General features: G+C 42.6%; 1 protein-coding gene across 5 annotated transcripts in view; it reads left to right on the top strand.

Annotated features, from left to right (window-relative positions):
* The first annotated feature begins 2,674 nt into the window (after positions 1–2,674).
* The window catches only part of CDKAL1 (CDK5 regulatory subunit associated protein 1 like 1), a 703,328-nt gene continuing 688,456 nt past the window's right edge, over positions 2,675–17,546 (top strand). For 4 of the 5 annotated variants that reach the window (XM_042985612.1, XM_015541091.2, XM_007074528.3 and 1 more), the window contains exons 1-2: positions 2,675–2,767; positions 3,576–3,619. The gene's annotated coding sequence lies outside the window, so the exon portion shown is untranslated. Of the gene's footprint in view, positions 2,791–3,575; positions 3,620–17,546 lie in introns of all 5 variants that reach the window. The other variant, XM_007074529.3, reaches the window with a different exon arrangement.

The following is a 17,546-nucleotide window of genomic DNA, read 5'->3' as shown; positions in this document are numbered from 1 at the left end:
ACATTTACAAAACATTTAATATTACATTATGGGCTGAAAAGCCAGTAACAAGTGTCTATTCTTATGAAGTTGATAGTCTAATTTGAGACTCAAAGCAGAGAGATTTAAACTTTATAAACTTTATAAACACATATATATACATATGATGGGATATTATTCAGGCTTAAAAAGGAAGTCAATTCTGACACATGCTACTATACTGACATGTTTGAAGACATTATGCTAAATGAAATAAGCTAGATACAAAAGGACAAATGTATGATTCCACTTATATGAGATACCTAGAGTAGTCAGATTTATACACTCAGAAAATAGGACTATGGTTGCCAGCGGCCAGCTGGGAGAGGGAAAGAGAAGTTGTTTAATGAGTACAGATTAGTTTGGGAGGATGAAAATGTTCTGGCGATGGATGGGGTATGGTTGCCCAAAACTGTGAATGGACTCGATGCTACCGAACTGCACATTTAAAAATGGATAACATGGTAAATTTTATGTTATGTACATCTCACCAAATTTTTTTTTTAATTTAAGTATTAATATAAAGGAAAATCAAAGTTTAATACTACAAAATAACAGACCAGTAACTTATAAATTATCAAGTGCCATTTTAATTTTATTCATCAAATGTGTCTTTATTTTTTGAATAAGTAGTACATGTCCATGGTACAAAAATAAAAGTTACAAAAGGGAATACAGGAAAAGTAAATCTTCCTATAGTCAACATATAAATTTATATACGTATATATTGCAATAACTATACTCAGACACTGTAAACACTATATTGAAACTTTCTTTTTCCGCTTAACAATGTCTTGGGTAGTACATTAAAAGCAACCTTGTTCTTTTTTTAAAATTTTTAAAAAAGTTTTATTTATTTATTTTGTGTGTGTGTGAGAGAGAGAGCGAGAGAGCATAAGGCAAACTTGTTCTTTTTAAAGAGCTGTATAGATACCATAAATGTATTTAACAAATCCCCACTGAGAAGCCAGAGAGGGTTTCTGTATTTTGTTATTACAAGCAACATTTCAAAGAATCATCTGGCACATACGTCATTTTGTGTAACTGTGAGCATTTCTGTCAGATAAATTCCTAGAGGTTTGGTCACTGGCTCTTCAAGTGATTGATGTTAAAAGCACCCCCCATTCCCATTTCCCCATTCCTCGCAGCCAACGAGTCCATTCAGGTTTTCAATATTTATTCATGTCTGAAGTGTTGTCCTCAAACCCATCCTCCAGAAAGAATAATCTGCTCAGACACTTTCGTGCTACCTAATACATCCAGGATAAGGTCTAATATCTTTATTTTGGCAAACAAGGCTCAACTTCTGGTCCCTGCATTTTCTCTATCAACCCTTCTGTACCTTCCTCACTCACTTTAACTCTTTTTGCTTATATAAGAGTTTACAGTTTCAGGCCTCCATGCATGTGCTCTTACTATCTCCTTGGCCTGGCCTACCCTCCTCCATTTCTGTCACTTCTGTTGTGGGGAGTCTAGACCCCCTCATGTAAAAAGAAGAACCTCCCCCTTGGGCTCCACTGGTCTGCGTGCATTCATCTTCCTCAGCCATTGCTCTTCTCCACCAAAACTGTACCTGTGGAGGAGCCTGAAATAGTGGTAGGGGCTTGTCTCTTTATTCCTTTCTAGTTCTGCAACCAGCACAGTGCTAGAGATCATGTGGTGTGCACTCAATAAAATCTCTTTACCTGAACTCAACTAGATCTTGGGGGAAAAAGGGTGGAGTCATTCATCCATTCATTCATTCAAGGTATGCTGACGGAGAGGCCATTAAGTGCAAGATTATGTGCTAGGCAGTGGGATTACAGTAAAAGAGATGGGACAACATAAACATGCAATTCTAATTCAGCTGGGTAGGGACTGCAGAGGACTCTAGGTCACAGTTTAGATTTTTTTCATGGAAATGGTGAGCAGAGGGTGGTATTGTAATTAGAAGGAATCACACTAGAAACAAAGCTCATGATTTCTGACTTCTTGCTCATGGCGAACTGTCTTCATTTTTGAAAGAGGAGACGCTCTTCTGGTAAACAAGGTCAAGCACAGTGTCCTGGGTAAAACATAATAACGTGAGCTAACACTTACAAGGGAACTAGGTCAGAATCAGTATACTCCACGAAAGTTCTCTTTCTCTGCTAAACTGCCTTAATATTTGGCGCTACACTGTCTTCTAACGGATAAAAAAACCCTTCTTTCTTGGTGTTAAATGATCTATGTTGTTTAATCAAATTGTTCTTTGTCCTATTCTACTCTCCTCTCCAGTATGACCTCATTTCACAAAAGGTTGAGGAAGCAAGTAAAATGAAATGAAAACAGCAGGTCCTTTCAGAATTGAATTCAGCACAGAGGACTGCCACTACTAGCAGAGTAACTTTAGGCAAGTACTTACACTCCCTGTTTCCCCTTTTGTAAAATAATAATAATAATTAATGATAGTAATAAATGTTAAGAGCTTAATATGGTGCCTGACACATAGTAAGAGCTCGGCCGAAGATAGCTGTTAAGCGATTCTAAGAACCTGAGATTCTGGCGTCTAATTTCGCTCTTGCAACCAAAAAAATTCTAACTGTAATCTTTACCCAAGCAAGTTAGACCTGAACTCGCGCTTTCAGCGATGAGGCAGTTTGCCCTCTCCCGGCCACCGTCTTGGAGCATGCGCAAATAAACGTGGCGGGACGTAAGTGTCATGGCGAGCTCCATCTAAAGTGTTTCCCGTATCCGCAGAACGGCGTGTGGATCCTCTCACTTTGGACCGGTGTGTTATTCCCTGACCTCTGGGTAAGGGTGGCGGGGGGAATCAGTGTGGGGCGGAGTGTGGCTAGAGCTTCTTTAATGGCGGAGCCTGGTTTCCCCCGTTTCGGCCTTTCTCGGGCCGTTTGCTGGCTCGTTTCGTAGTTGAAACGGGACTTGCCAGCTGGGGTCAGGGAATTGGGAGGCGGGGAGCGCTGCCAGAAGTGAGGACAGAGTGGTTGGCGTTGCGTGCTGCAGGGCTGCGAGGGATATTTAAAGGAACTCGTCCCTTATTGTCAAATCTAATTTCATTCGTTTTCCCACTTGCGCTGAATTTGTGTGGTGGATGGGGACGAGGCGTTCGCAGTTCGGTAGCTTGCACAGAGCTGTACCTCAAGAATTGAAACAGAAGTTGGCCGGAAGAGCCAGTGGCTTGATTTTCCACTCTTGTTCCCTTTTATACTCCTAAAACCTCTCTCTGAATCTCGGGACGCCACGTGTTTTTCTGGTGGAAGGTGATCTGGATACGTCCCTCACTGCCTAATTCCTATTTTGTAGTTGGTATTAATTGAATCACGCAGACGTGTTGTAGTGCTGGGCAGTGTTTATTACCGTGGCCAGACGCTGAATCACCATCGTGGCAAATTCGGTGGATGTAAACACACCTGACCCAGTCAGTAAGGAGTTGGAAGTAGTGTGGCACATCATTCACTTTGCTGTAGAAAGCTCTCTTTTATGCAGTCTAATCCCTTTTAAGTAGTTTTAAAGAGCCCTTATGTGGTTTTGTGAACTTGTTGGGAGCTCGCTTTTTCTAATGAGTTTTTATTTTCCAGACTTCTCTTTCCAGAGGATTTGAGACTGATTGCAGATAATCAAGGTACTTATTTATTTCAAACCTTTTATGCTTGAATAAAGTGTTCCACATTGCAATGTTCACAAAGGCAGTCTAGCGTCTCAGTAATGCTGTCACCGTCAGTATCTGGAAATGCCATCGTCTCCATATCATGCCGGATCAGTAAATCTAAGAGACATTTTCATTAATTTCAGCCTTTTTTGTACATTCAGCAGCACTGACCTTGTTGGTCTCTTTGACATGCTGTCTTCCTTTGCCTTCTATCCCCTACTGATTTTCTCCTTTTCTGGTTGCTGCTTCTTAGTCTCTATGATAGGCTGGTCGTCTTCTTTTTGGCAGTTAAATTTGGAGTTCCTCAAGGCTTGGTCCTGTATTCTTTTCTCTTTCTGGATGATCTAATATATATTCATCTTTGTCAGTGCTGTGGTTGTTATTATTTATTTTAGCCATCCTGGTGTGTGTGAAGTGGTATCTCATTGTGGTTTTGATTTGCATTTCCCTTATAGGTAATGATATTGACATCTTCTCATGTGCTTATTGGCCGTTTGTATACCTTTGGAGACCTGTGTATTCGTCTCTTTTGTCATATTTTACATTGGGTTGTTTGTCTTTTTATTGTTGACTTGTGTACTCACTGTATTCTGGTACTAGATGTTTATCAGACATGTAATTTCTAAATACTTTCTCCCGTTGTGTGAGTTTTCTTTTCACTTTCTTGATGGTGTTCTTTGAAGCATATAAATTTTTAATTTTGCTGAAGTCCAGTTTTTTTTGTTGTTTGTGCTTTTGGTGTCATAACTAAGGAAGGAATAATGCTTAATCTAACATCATGCAGATTTACATCTATATTTTCTTCTAAGAGTTTTATTGTGTTAGCTTTTAAATTTAGGCCTGTGGTCCGTTTTCAGTTAAGTTTTGTATGTAATGTGAGGAAGGGCTTCAGCTTTCATTGCATGTGGATTGTTCTTTCCCCCCATTAAATTTTTTTTTTGGCACCCTGGTTGAAATCAGCTGATGAGGTAGTATATTTTTGATGAACATTCTCGATGATTTTTATGAAAGAGTAATTCTAGGGTAAAGATTTTCAAACTTTAGTACACATCAAGATCACCTGGAGGCTTGTTATAGATTGCTGGGCTTTACTCAGAGTATCTGATTCAGTAGGTCTGGCGTGGGGCCCGGGAATTTTCATCTCTCCCGAGTTTCCCAGTGGTGCTAATCATGCTGATATGGGAACCACGAACTATGAAAACTACTGGTTTAGGACTTTGGTTCACAATGTGGTTACACATGTAAGAATTACTAGAAGGTTTAAAAAATAGTATCAATCTCCAGGCTCTGTTCCCCCATTTTTTTTTTTTTTTTTAAAGTAATCTCTACTTCTAGCTTGGGGCTTGAATTCAAGACTGAGAGACCTAGAGCTGCATGCTTTACCTACTCAGCTTGCTAGGTGCCCCTGTTCCCCTTGATTGATTGAGTTGCCCTGGGGCTCAGTTGCGGGTAGGTTTCAAAAGCTCCTCAGGTGAATGCAATGAGCACTCAAGCTTCAGAATCTGTGTCTTCCACTCTCTCTGCTCTTCCCTGTTTGAGCTCTCTCTGTCTCTCAATAAATACTTAACAAAAAAAAAGGTTGAGAATCTCTGGGAGAATGATGGTTCTCAATTATCTCACAGGGATGTGTAGTGGAATCATCTGGGCAAGCTTTAAGTTAATGTCCTTATATTCCACTCCTTGGAGATTATAATTCAGAATGGGACCTGGGTATTTGATACTATAAAAACTCTCCTAATAAATCTCAAATGCAAATAACACTACTATGGGATATTGCTTTATATATTTTTCCTAACATTTTCAGTATCTCCCTTTTCACTGACGATTTATATTCCCTTCGTCAAACTTGAATTCCTCAGCCTTTTGAGAAAAAAACTGTATGATCTGTTTCTTTTCAATGTTGTCTTGTTTCTTTTTAGTCTCAGACTTTCATTTCCTTCTTACTCATTTACAAATTTCTGAGGGCTAACGGTTCTACCAGTTTGTTGGAAGGAAAAGCTTTACAAATAGTGATGAGATGGTTCAAGTCCTTATGCAGCCAGATTTACGATCCTCTGCTTTATATTTGTTCTCATTTGTTTCTCTAAATTGAATTTCTAGAAATGGAATTGGTGGATCACAGGATATACTGTATATGTCTTGGGGAGCCTGGGTGGCTCACTCTTGATTTTGGCTCAGGTCATGATCTCATGGTTTGGGAGCTCGAGCCCCATGTTGGGCCCTGCGCTGACAGCATGGAGCCTGCTTGGGATTCTCTTCTTTTTCTCTCCACTCCCTTATTCACGCGCAAGTGCGTGTGCGCTCTCTCTCAAACTAAACATTTTAGAAAAGGATATATATGGTTTAAAGTTTGATATGTATTGCTAGGAAGACTTCTGGAAAGAATAAACCAGCTTTACCATGCTTTCGGCCAACAATAGGGTTTTGTCCGCCTTTTTTTTTTATCGGTGGGGTAGACAAAAAAATAATTTATTGTTTAAACACTCACTATTAGTGTGCTTGAGCATTATTTCCAGTGCTTATTGGCTATTTGCATTTCTTGAAGGCCTGTTTTTCCTTTGCCCCCCCCCCCCCCTTTTTTTTTCCCGGAATATGTTTATTTCTTCACATCACATTAGACTCTTGCGTTGTTTGGGCTTTGCCAATGAGGCAGAACTATAGTTGGGGCGGCTTGGCGTTGAGGCCTGGGTTGTAAATGTAACTCTGTTGGTGTGCACATCTTTTTGCTTCTTTGGATTTCAGTTCTAGAAGATGAGAGGCTTAGCAATGTTTCCTACTCCCCGTACTGCATGATGTTGTATGTCTCCTCTCCTCTTTCTTTCTCCATTCCTTTCCCTTCCTTGAATCAATACACAGGGCTATATGGGGTGTAAAAAGTGTAATTAAAAAGTATGGCTTTTAATGTGTCCTTTAATTCACAGTCCTTCACTAGTTCTTTAGTAACATTTGAAGGCAGTACCTGTCTTAGCCTTTCTCATTTAGCCTCTTTATTTCATAGACTAACAGTGGTAGAAGAAACCCTGAGGGTTATTAGGTGTTTGCTTTAGATTCCAATCCAGTATAAGAAAGATGAGCTAAATTTACCTTACGCATCTTATTCATTCATTTGGTCAACAGATACTGTTTGCCTGCTCTGTGCTGGGCATTGTTGTAGGCGTCACAGAGACAGTGGTGAAAACGAGGTAATGCCTTTTTTCCTGATGGAGGTGACACTGCGGTGAGAGATACGGAGTTCTGTTCTGCAGTTACGGTGTCAGGTTAGAGGTCAGTGTGAGTGTGTGTGGATGCTTGGTCTCTGTGTGGTTGTCTTCGATGTGGTGGTTAGGAAAGGCCTCTCCCAGGAGGTGTCATTTGAATAGAGAAGTGGACAGCAAGCCATACAGCTATTTGGGGGATGATATTCCAGGCAGAAAAAAAAAGCGAGTGTGGAGCCCTCGGAGTCAGAAACTAGTTTGGCATACTCAGAGAATATGGAAAAGGTTTAGTATAGTCGGGACAGAGCGGGTAGCCACGGGCCGTCTCTTGTTAGACTGGGTCATCTATAGTAAAAAAAAAAAAAAAAAAAAATTATTGAGAACTTGCAATGTGCTAGATGTAGTTTGAGGCACCAGAGGGGATAACACAGTGGACAGAGCACGCAGAAACTTTTACCTTTGTGGAGTACATCTTCTAGTAGAAAGAGGTAGATGTTAACCAAGTAATGAAAACATCGAAGCAGGTCTGAGATGCTGTGGTCGAGGAACAGGGCAGGGAAGGGGAGTAGCAGGTGTGTGTATATGTGGTGAGGTGGGAGTTGCCCGGGAAGATTTCACTGGTGGTCTCTGAGCAAAGCCCTGAGGCATCTAGGCAACCCTGAGACCCTGGGATGAGTGTACCTGGTGGCTGTGAGCTAGCAAGGAGCCCATGTGTCATGCACGGAGAAGAGGGGATGGTAGGAGATAGAGTCAGAGAGGTGACAGGAGGCCGATTATGTAGGTCCTTGCAGGTCTTTGCACTGATTTTGTTTTTTTTTTCTCTCAGAGGGAATACCATTGGCAGGTTTTGATCTGAAGCTTGAGATGAAGTTAGGTTTTAAAGGATCCCTGGCTCCTGGACTGAAAATGTCCTTTGCGAATTAAGGATAGTAGCAGGGAGACTAACTATGGCAATAATCCACGCAAGAGTGGATGTTGGTTTGGACCAAGAATGTGGCAATGGGTACAGTTAGAAATAGATTCTGAAAATATAGTTTATTAGTTAAAAAAAAATTTTTTTTTGATGTTTATTAATTTTTGAGAGACAGAGACAGAACATGAGCGGGAAGGGTTAGAGAGAGGGAGACACAGAATCTGAAGCAGGCTCCAGGCTCTGAGCTGTCAGCACAGAGCCCGACGCGGGGCTCGAACTCACGAACTGCGAGTTCATGACCTGAGCCGAAGTAGGATGCCTAACCGACTGAGCCACCCAGGCGCCCCAGAAAATATATTTTAAAATAGAGCCAGCAGGATTTTGTTGGTGCATTGGATGTAGGGTGAAGGAAGGAGTCAGGGATGACACCACAATTTTTGCCTTGAGCAGGTACAAGGTTGGGATTGCCTTTAAACGAGATGGGGAGAGTTGTGAGAGGGTCTGGTGTGATGGGTGGTGGTGATGACGGTGATGTGTGTGAGATGATGGTGGTGGTGGTGTGTGAGGTGGCAGGGTGTGATGTGGTTGTGTGTGCGGTTGGGTGGGGAGAGTCAAGAGTTCTGGTTTTGACTTAGGTTTGAAACAACTATTCGACATTCAGGCAGGGGTGTGGAATTGAGCAGGCAGCTGGACATTTGAGTCTGAAGTTCAGGGGAGATCTGGGGGTGGTTATAGAAGCATCTGCGGTTGGTATTTCAAGGTCATGGAACTAGATGAAATCGGATGGGGTGGTCCCCAGATTCATGGGGGCATTTCGACGTTGGGAAGTGGGAGAGAGGAGGAGGAGCCAGCAAAGGAGACTTGGGGTGTGGCTGACGTGGTAGGAGAAGATCCCACAGATCGTGGGGTCCCGGAAGTCAGTGAAGAAAGTACCGTAAGGAGAGAATGGTCAGTATGCCAAGTGCTGCAGAGAGGGTCCTATAAGATGATTGAATATCTATGATTGTATGTATCGTTGGAAGTCACTGACATCACGACAGGCAATTTTGGTGGAAAGGTGGGGGTGAAAGCCTGGTTCATGAGATAATGGAGCGGGGGGGGGGGGGTGGGGTGGGGTCAGAGATCAGAAACTATACGTGTTGACAGCTCTTGCAAGGTATTTTTATTTTATATTTTTTGAGTATAGTTGACCCACAATGTTACATTAGTTTCAGGTATACAACTTAGTGATTTGACAGGTTTATACATTATGCTATGTTCACCACAAGTGTAGCTACCGTCTTTCCCGTTACTTGGCTATTACGGTGTCATTGACTGTATTCCTTACACTTTTCTCCCATGACTTATTCCATAACCGGAGGCCTGATCTCCCAATTTGCCCTTCTCCCATCTTGCCCAGTCCGCTACCACCTGCCCTGCTGGCAACCATCAGCTTGTTCTCTGTGTTTATAGTTCTGATTCTGCTTTTTGTTTGTTTATTTATTTATTTTTTAGATGGAATTTATGAGTAGAATCATATGGCGTTTGTCTTTCTCAGGCTGACTTATTTCACTTAGTGTGATACCTGCTAGGTCCATCCATGTTGTCTCAAACGGCACAGTGTCATCCTTTTTATAGCTGTGTAATATTCCATCGTGTGTGTATACCGCATTTTCCTTGCCCGTTAGCCTATTGATGCACGCATAGATGGCTTCCATGTCTTGGCCGTTGTTCATAATGCTGCAGTGAACATGGGGCTGCACATATCTTTTCGAGTTAGTGTTTTCGTTTTCCCTGGCTAAATACCCGATAGTGGAATTATTAGATCATATGCTATTTCTATTTTTAATTTTTTGGGGAACCTCCATACTGTTTTCCATGGTGTCTGCACCAATTTACATTCCCACCAACAGTACATGAGGGTTCCTTTTTCTTCACATCCTTGCCCACACTTGTTGATGCTTGTCTTTTTGAGTTTAGCCATTCTAACAGGTGTGAGGTGATATCTCTTTGTGAGTTTGGTTTGCATTTCCCTGATGATTAGTGATATTGAGCATTGTTTCATGTGTCTGTTGGCCGTCTGTATGTCTTTAGAAAAATGCCTGTTCAGGTTTTCTGTCCATTTTTAATTGGATTATTTTTTTTCTTTTTGGTGTTGAATTGTAGTTTTTTATATATTTGTGTTAACCCCGTATCGGATATATCATTTGCAGACATCTTCCCCCTTCAGTAGGTTGTCTTTTTGTTTTGTTGACAGTTTCCTTTGTTGTGCAAAAACATTTCATTTGACATAGTTCCAGTAGTTTGGTTTTGCTTTTGTTTCCCTTGCCTTTGGAGATGTATCTAGAAAAATGTTGCTTTGGCTGATGTTAGAGAAATAGCTGCCTGTGTTGGCTCCTAGGATTTTTATGGTTACAGGTCTCACATTGAGTTCTTTAATCCATATTGAGTTTATTTTTATGTATGGTGTAAAAAAGTGGTCTAGTTTCATTCTTTTATGTGTAGCTGTCCAGTTTCCCAGCACCATTTATTGAAAAGACTGTCTTTTCCCCATTGTATATTCCTGCCTCCTTTGTCATAGATTAGTTGACCATATAAATGTGGGTTTATTTCTGGCATCTCTATCCTGTTGTGTTGATCTATGTGTCTGTTTTTGGGCCAGTACCATACTGTTTAATTATTACAGCTTTGTAGTACCTCTTAAAATCTGGAATTGTGATAACTCCAGTTTTGTTCTTCTTTCTCAGGATTGCTTTGGCTATTTGGAGTCTTCTTTGGTTCCATACAGATTTCATTGTTATTTGTTATGGTTTTGCAGAAAATGCTTTTGGCATTTTAATAGAGATTGCATTGAATCTTTATTAAATTGCTTTGGGTAATATGGATATTTTGACAATATTAATTCTTCCAGTCCATGAGTATGGAATATCTCTCCATTTGTTTTTGTCATTTTCAGTTTCTCTCATTAGTGTCTCACAGTTTTCAGTGTGAGAACCCTTTGTATACAGGTCTTTCTCTTTTTTCTCTTCTATGATTTTAGTGTAAAGAAATGCTACTCATTTCTGGTATTCATCTTGTGTCTTGCCACTATACTGAATTCGTTTAGTACTTCTAGTAGTTTTTTGGTGGAATCTTTAGGATTTTCTGTGTATAGTATCATGTCATCTGTGAGTAGTGACAAGCTTAACTTCTTTACCAATATGGATGCCCCTTGTGTCATTTTCTAGTGTGATTCCTGTGGCTGGGACTTCCAGGACTATGTTGAGAGAAGTGGTGAGAGTGGATGTCCTTGTCTAGTTTCTGACCTTAGAGGGAAAGCTCAAGTTTTTCACCATTGAGGATGATGTTAGCTGTGGGTTTTTCATATATGGTCTTTCTTATGTTTAGGTATGTTCCCTCCAATTCCATTTTGTTGAGAGTTTTTATCATGAATGTATGTTGAATCTCATCAGATACTCTTCCAGTCTTTTCTCCAGCCCACTGAGGACCTTTACAATTATTGCTTTAAATTCGTTTTCAGGCATACTGCTTAAATCTGTTGCATTTAATTCTTTTACTGAGGCTTTTTCTTTTCTTTTATTCTTTTAGAACATATTCTTCTGTTTCTCCATTTTGCTTAACTTTCTGTGTTTGTTTCTATGGGTTAGGCAAAATGGTTATTTCTCCAAAAGTTGAAAGAGTGGTCTTGTGTATGGAGACCCTATGCAGACTGGGTATGCTTGCTGACTTGTGCTGGCTGGAGCTGTGTCCATATGTGCTTAGTTACTCTTTTAACTGTACTCTTTTAACTTTAGCTGTACTCTTTTACTCCTTTAAACTGTGGCTTTTTAGGGACACCTGGGTGGTGCAGTCGGTTGAGCGTCTGACTCTTGTTCTTGGCTCAGGTCATGGTCTCACGGTTTGTGAGTTCGAGCCCTGCATTGGGCTCTGTGCTAACAGTGTGGAGCCTGCTTGGAATTCTCTCTCCCCCTCTTGCTGTCCTTCCCCGACTCATATGCATGCTTGCTCTCTCTGTCTCTCTCTCTCCCCCAAATAAATTAATAAACTTAAAAATTTTAAACCATGGCTTTTTAAAAAATTTTTTAAATGTTTGTTTATTTTTAAGAGAGAGAGAGAGGACACAGGCAGAGGAAGGGCAGAGAGAGAGGGGGAGACCCAGAATCCGAAGCAGGCTCCAGGCTCTGAGTTGTCAGCACAGAGCCCGACGTGGGGCTTGAACCCACGAACTGCAGGATCGAGACCTGAGCCGAAGTCAGATGCTTAACCGACTGAGCCACCCAGGTGCCCCAAAACCATGGCTTTTTAAAGAAAGATTAAAGAGAAAAGAATTTAAAGAAGAAAAAATAATAAAAGGAGAAAAGAAAAAAGAGAACAAGGACAAAACCAAAAAGAAAAACATATAAAGAAAACAAGACAAATTTTAAAAAGTTAAAAAAAAAAACCCAGTAAAAGTTAAAACACACATAAAACACAGAACTGTAGCTTGTTTTCTTTGCCCCAGTAACCTAGGACGGCTGGTGTGGGCTTGTGGGTCCTGGGCTTGCTGAGGTCACAAAGTCCCTGTGATGACCGCTCCCACCGGTTACGCCATCCAGACCCTTCAGTTTCCGTGTTGGAATCTGCCTCTGAGGGCATCCAGACCCTTCTACGGTCTGGTGTTTTGACGTGGAGAGGGAGAGAGCATTCCCACACTTGGTCCACCCTTTCAAACTGTGGCTTTTCTTCTAGGGCTGGTGTGGGCTCGCAGACCCTGGGCTGGCAGAAGGCACAGGCTGTTGGGAGAATTGGACCTGCCTGTCGTGGTGCCTGGCCCTGTACCAGTCTAGGCTTTTTAGGTGGGGTGGGAGCATTAATGTGTCGTTCTCCGTTCTCCAGTCCCTCTGTCCTGGCGCTTTCCTGCAGCTCTTCTGCTGCTTGGCGGAGGTCTGGCATTGCCTCTCTTATATGCTAGTTGCTCTGTTAAACTGTGGGGTTTTTTTCCTGGGCCCAAGGACAGAAGGATCTCCTGGTTTCTCAGTACTGTCCTTCCCCACTGCAGTGCACGGTGTCGGGGGTGGGCATTCTTTGTCACCGTATCTCCGTCTCTAGCTGTTCTGTCTTTGGTTGTTGTGTAGCTGCTCAGTCAGCCCTCAGTTCTTCAGGAGGAATTGTTCTATTAATAGGCGTAATTTCGTGTGTTCTGTGGAGGAGGTGAGTTTCAGAGTCTTCCTACGTCATCCTCTTGAATTGGAAGTTGCAGGACTTTTTCTTTCTTTTTTTTGTTGAGTTTTTAAATTTTTTTAACGTTTTATATTTGAGAGAGAGAGAGCGAGCGAGCACGAGCAGGGGAGGGGCAGAGAGACTGAGACGGAATCTGAAGTGGCCTCCAGGCCCCGAGCTGTCAGCACAGAGCCCAACGAGGGGCTCGAACTCCCGAGCAGTAAGGTCATGACCTGAGCCTAAGTCGGACGCTTAACTGACTGAGCCACCTAGGTGCCCCTCTTTTTTTGGTTAAGTTTTTGTTTTAATTCTAGGATAGTTAACATACAGTGTAAGATTAGTTTCAGGTGTACAGTGAGTGAGTCAACACTTGCATACGACACCCTGTGCTCAGCACATGTGCTCTCCTTATTCCCCATCTCCTGTTTACCCGTCCCCCACCCGCCTGCCCTCCGGGAACCATCAGTGTGTTCCCTAGCATTAAGAACCCATTTCTTGGTTTGCCTCTTCATCTCTTTTCTTTCCTTTTGCTTTGTTTCTTAAATTCCACGGATGAGTGAAATCACACGGTATTTGTCTTTTCTCGGGCTGACTTGCTTCGCTTAGTATAATACTTTCTGGCTCCGTCCACATCATTGCCAAGGGACAAGGAGTGTTTCTTTAAGGGAGAGAAATGTGAGTGAGGTAGTACATGGAGGAGGTGGGTTCAAGATAAGGTTTTTGTTTTTTCGGTGGGAGAAATAGCCGCATGTTTGTATCTAGGCAGTAATGGCTGAGTAGAGAGACGGTGACGATGCCGGAAGAGCGGCCGCTGCTGGGCTTCTGTGCTTGAGGAAGTCAGAGTGGAAGGGCTGTTCATTCATAGTAACAGATTGCTGGGCAGAGTCCATGGACCATCTCCCTGTAAAAGAAGGAAGTTTTCCATGTGTGCAGAGTGGGGGAGAGGATCTGAGGGCCTGCTTCACTCAGGCCTTCTGGTTTTGGTGCCGTCTTCAGCCTCATGAAGAGGAGATCTATGAGAAATTAATTTTCAGAAAATTCCTAAGATAAATGAGTTTTAGTTTCTTCACTGCAGTTTTTCAGTCTTTGCCCTAATGCGTACTGGCAATCTGTAAGGAAGCAGAATTTCCTGAATTTTTTTGAGCACAGAACGATTTTTTCACTGGTAGATGATCTTTCAAATAAATAGAACCCATTTCAGAAAGACTAACCTGGTTCATTTTTCCTTATCTAGTTTGCTGAGTTGGGCAGGGCTCTTGTTTGCAAGAGCGGAAAACCCAGTTTAAACTCATTTAAGCCACAAAGGGAAAGTGACCGGCTCACATAATGGGGCAGAGCAGGGCTTTGAACCAGGCGCGCAGATGATGTCAGTGTGGCTCTTTCTGTCTCCAGCTCATGTTAGGCTTCATTCCCTAGGTCGTTTCTGCCCTGTGGCAGGCAGCATGGCCCCTGGCATCTGCAGGCTGACGTCCTCCCCGCTTGGCCACTTCAGTGGGAAGGGAAGCCACCTCTTCTGTTGGCTCTGGCACACAAGTCCTCCTGATGATCCTCATGGTCTGGGCTTGTCATGTCCAAACCTGAACCAGTTATGGTGGCCAGGAAGATGGGTTACTCTGCAGGCTTGGGTCACGGGCCCCATTCCTGTGTCTAGGGAAGGAGGAGGCCTGTGATTGACAGCCTCACCTTGACCATGTCCTATCCTTGTTAACTGTAACTCAGCTGGTCTGTATGAGGTGAGATTATTTCTGATCTTTTGTTAAGACTAACGATGTAAAATTGGCTGAGCTTTGAACAGGGGTTGGACTTACTGGGCATAATCCGTCCCAGTTGTAAAGACTGCACTTCAGTAAAGGGCACAAAAAGATCCTGCCTGGAAAGCTGGTCTGTTAATTGAAAGCTGTGCATGGAGAGATGGGGATCTGGCAGGTGGGAGAAGGGAGATTCTTTGGAGGGGCCTGAGAGCAGCGGAGAGTATCGGGATCCTGACACTGGTTTGGGCGACCCGGGTGAGGCACCGTGGTCATCGCTACGTGAAGTCCGCAGCAGAGGGCTGCTCAGGCCACGGGCTGGGGCTCGTTGGCCTGGGATTGTTGTTGATCTTGGGGTGAGCGAGCTTCCGTGTGCTTCCTGGCTGTCTAAGGGGAGGGCGGTAACACCACCAGAAGCACGAGTTGTGAGTGGTCAGTGAGGTGACCCGTGAAGCACTTGTTTCATGCCTGGACGTGGTAGAAGTAGCAGCCGCACTGTCAGTAAATGTACTCGAGTGTACATTCCTTTTTCTTTCCAGGTGATTTTCTGCCCCCTTAATCATTGTATTTTAACATAGTTACAGATTTCCTTACAGCAATAAAAGTTGTGTGGCTATGCTGTATGGCTGGTCCAGGTTTCCCCAGTGGTGACATCTTGCAAAACTGTAAGTGTCACACCTGGGATACGGACATTGATATGGTCAGGACGGAGGACGTTTCCATCTCCCCAAGGACCTCTCCTGTTGACCGTGGCTAGTGGCCTTCCCTTCTCTCCTGCCCCATCCTCTCCGCAATCCCTGGTGACCTCTGTTGTGTTCCCCATTTCTGTAATTTTGTTATTTCAGGCTCAAGGATGTTATAAACATGTAACCATAGAGCCCGTAAGCTTTCGGGAGTGGCTGTATTCTCGGCAGCATGATTCCCTGGAGATTCGTCCTGCCTGTTGTATGTATCAGTGGTACTTTTCCTTTTTTTTTTTTTTTTTTTTTTAATCGCTGACTAGTATTCCTTGGTGCAGCCGTACTGCGGTTTAGGGCATGTGGGTGTCTTCAGGTTTTGACAAAGCAGTTGCTGTAAGCATTTGGGTTTAGGTTTTTGTGGAAATGTAAGTCTTTATTTCTCTTGGATAAACCCTCAGAAGTAACATGGGAGTTCCATGGTTAGTTTTTTAAGAAGATGCTGAGCTGTTTTCCAGAGTGACTGTGCTATTTTATATTCCCCCTAGGATTGTAGGCGCGGTCCAGTTTCTCTGCATCCTTGTCAGGGTTTAGTGCTGTCACTGTTTTTTTTTTATTTTAACCATTCTGATAGGTGTGTAGTGATACCTTATTGTGGTTGGAGTTTGTTTCTCTGACAGCTAGTAATGCTGTGTGCTACTTGCCTTCTTTATATCCTCTCTGGTGAAATGTCTTTGTCTTTCACCCATTTTCCAATTGGATTTTTTTTTTTTTAATTTTTTTTTCAACGTTTTTTATTTATTTTTGGGACAGAGAGAGACAGAGCATGAACGGGGGAGGGGCAGAGAGAGAGGGAGACACAGAATCGGAAACAGGCTCCAGGCTCCGAGCCATCAGCCCAGAGCCTGACGCGGGGCTCGAACTCACGGACCGCGAGACCGTGACCTGGCTGAAGTCGGACGCTTAACCGACTGCGCCACCCAGGCGCCCCTCCAATTGGATTTTTTAAAACTGTGTTTTGAATTCTAGATTCCAGTCCTTTGTCAGATAAGTGGTGGTTTGCAAAAATTTTCTCCCACTCTGTAGCTTGACTTTTTCTTTAACATTTTTTTTTGACGTTTATTTATTTTGACAGAGAGAGAGAGGGAGAGGGAAGGAGAGAGAGAGAGAGAATGAATGGGTGGGGGAGGGGTTTATAAGCCTGATGTGGGACTCAAACTCATGAACCATAAGATCAGGACCTGAGCCAAAGTCAGACGCTTAACTGACTGAGCCACCCAGGCACCCTTGTAACTTGACTTTTTATCCTCTCTTAAACGGGTCTTTTGCAGAGCAAAGGTTTGAAATTTTGATGGTGTCTGGATTGATTAAGTTTTCTTTTTATGGATCATGCTTTTGGTATCTGGCCCAAGAATTCCTCACCTAGCTCTAGGTCTAGAAGATTTTCTCTTACAGTTTTTCCTAAAAGTTTATAGTTTTACGTTTTACGTTTAAGTTCATGATACATTTTGCATTAATTTTTGTATACGGTGTGAAACTTAGATTGGGGTTCAGTTTTTGTCTGTAAATGTCCCATTGCTCCCGCACTAATGGAGAGGTTATCTTTCTTTTACTGAATTGCTTTTGTACTTTTGTCAAAAGTCGCTTGAGCATATTTGTGTGGGTCTCTTTCCGGTTCTCTGTTCTGTTCTGTTGATTCATACTTCTGCTCACCCACCAACACCGCACAGTCTTGATTATTCTAGCTGTATAATAAGTCTTCAAATCGGGTGGCTCAATTCCTCCCACTCTTCTTTTTTCACAATTGTTTCAGATATGTTACCTTTTTTTTTTTTTTAATGATTCCACATAAATTTTACAGCAATCTTATCTATGTCTACAAAACATCTTGCTTGGATTGTGATAGGAATATAACTATAAACTTGTACATCAGTTTGGTCTTGACTGACATGGTGGGGTGGGGGTTCCTTACTGTTTGGTCAGCTGGTTGGCAAGTCCAGGGTTCCTACATGGCCTCCTCTGGTTCTGCCCGGGTGGGGTGGGGTGGGGTGCCTCGTTACAGCCTCATAAAAGTAGAAGTTAGGAGGTTGGACTGTAGTTTTGTGTTTTGTGGGGTTTTGTTTTGTTTTATGGGGTAGAATGGTTGTCTAAAAGTTTTGTCTTGCTAGACTGTCCCTTTTCTGGCTCTTT

Source organism: Panthera tigris, chromosome B2, assembly GCF_018350195.1.
Source record: "Panthera tigris isolate Pti1 chromosome B2, P.tigris_Pti1_mat1.1, whole genome shotgun sequence".
Lineage (NCBI taxonomy): Eukaryota > Metazoa > Chordata > Mammalia > Carnivora > Felidae > Panthera > Panthera tigris.
Note: the sequence above shows the minus strand (reverse complement) of the source record. Positions and strands in the feature narration are given on the sequence as shown.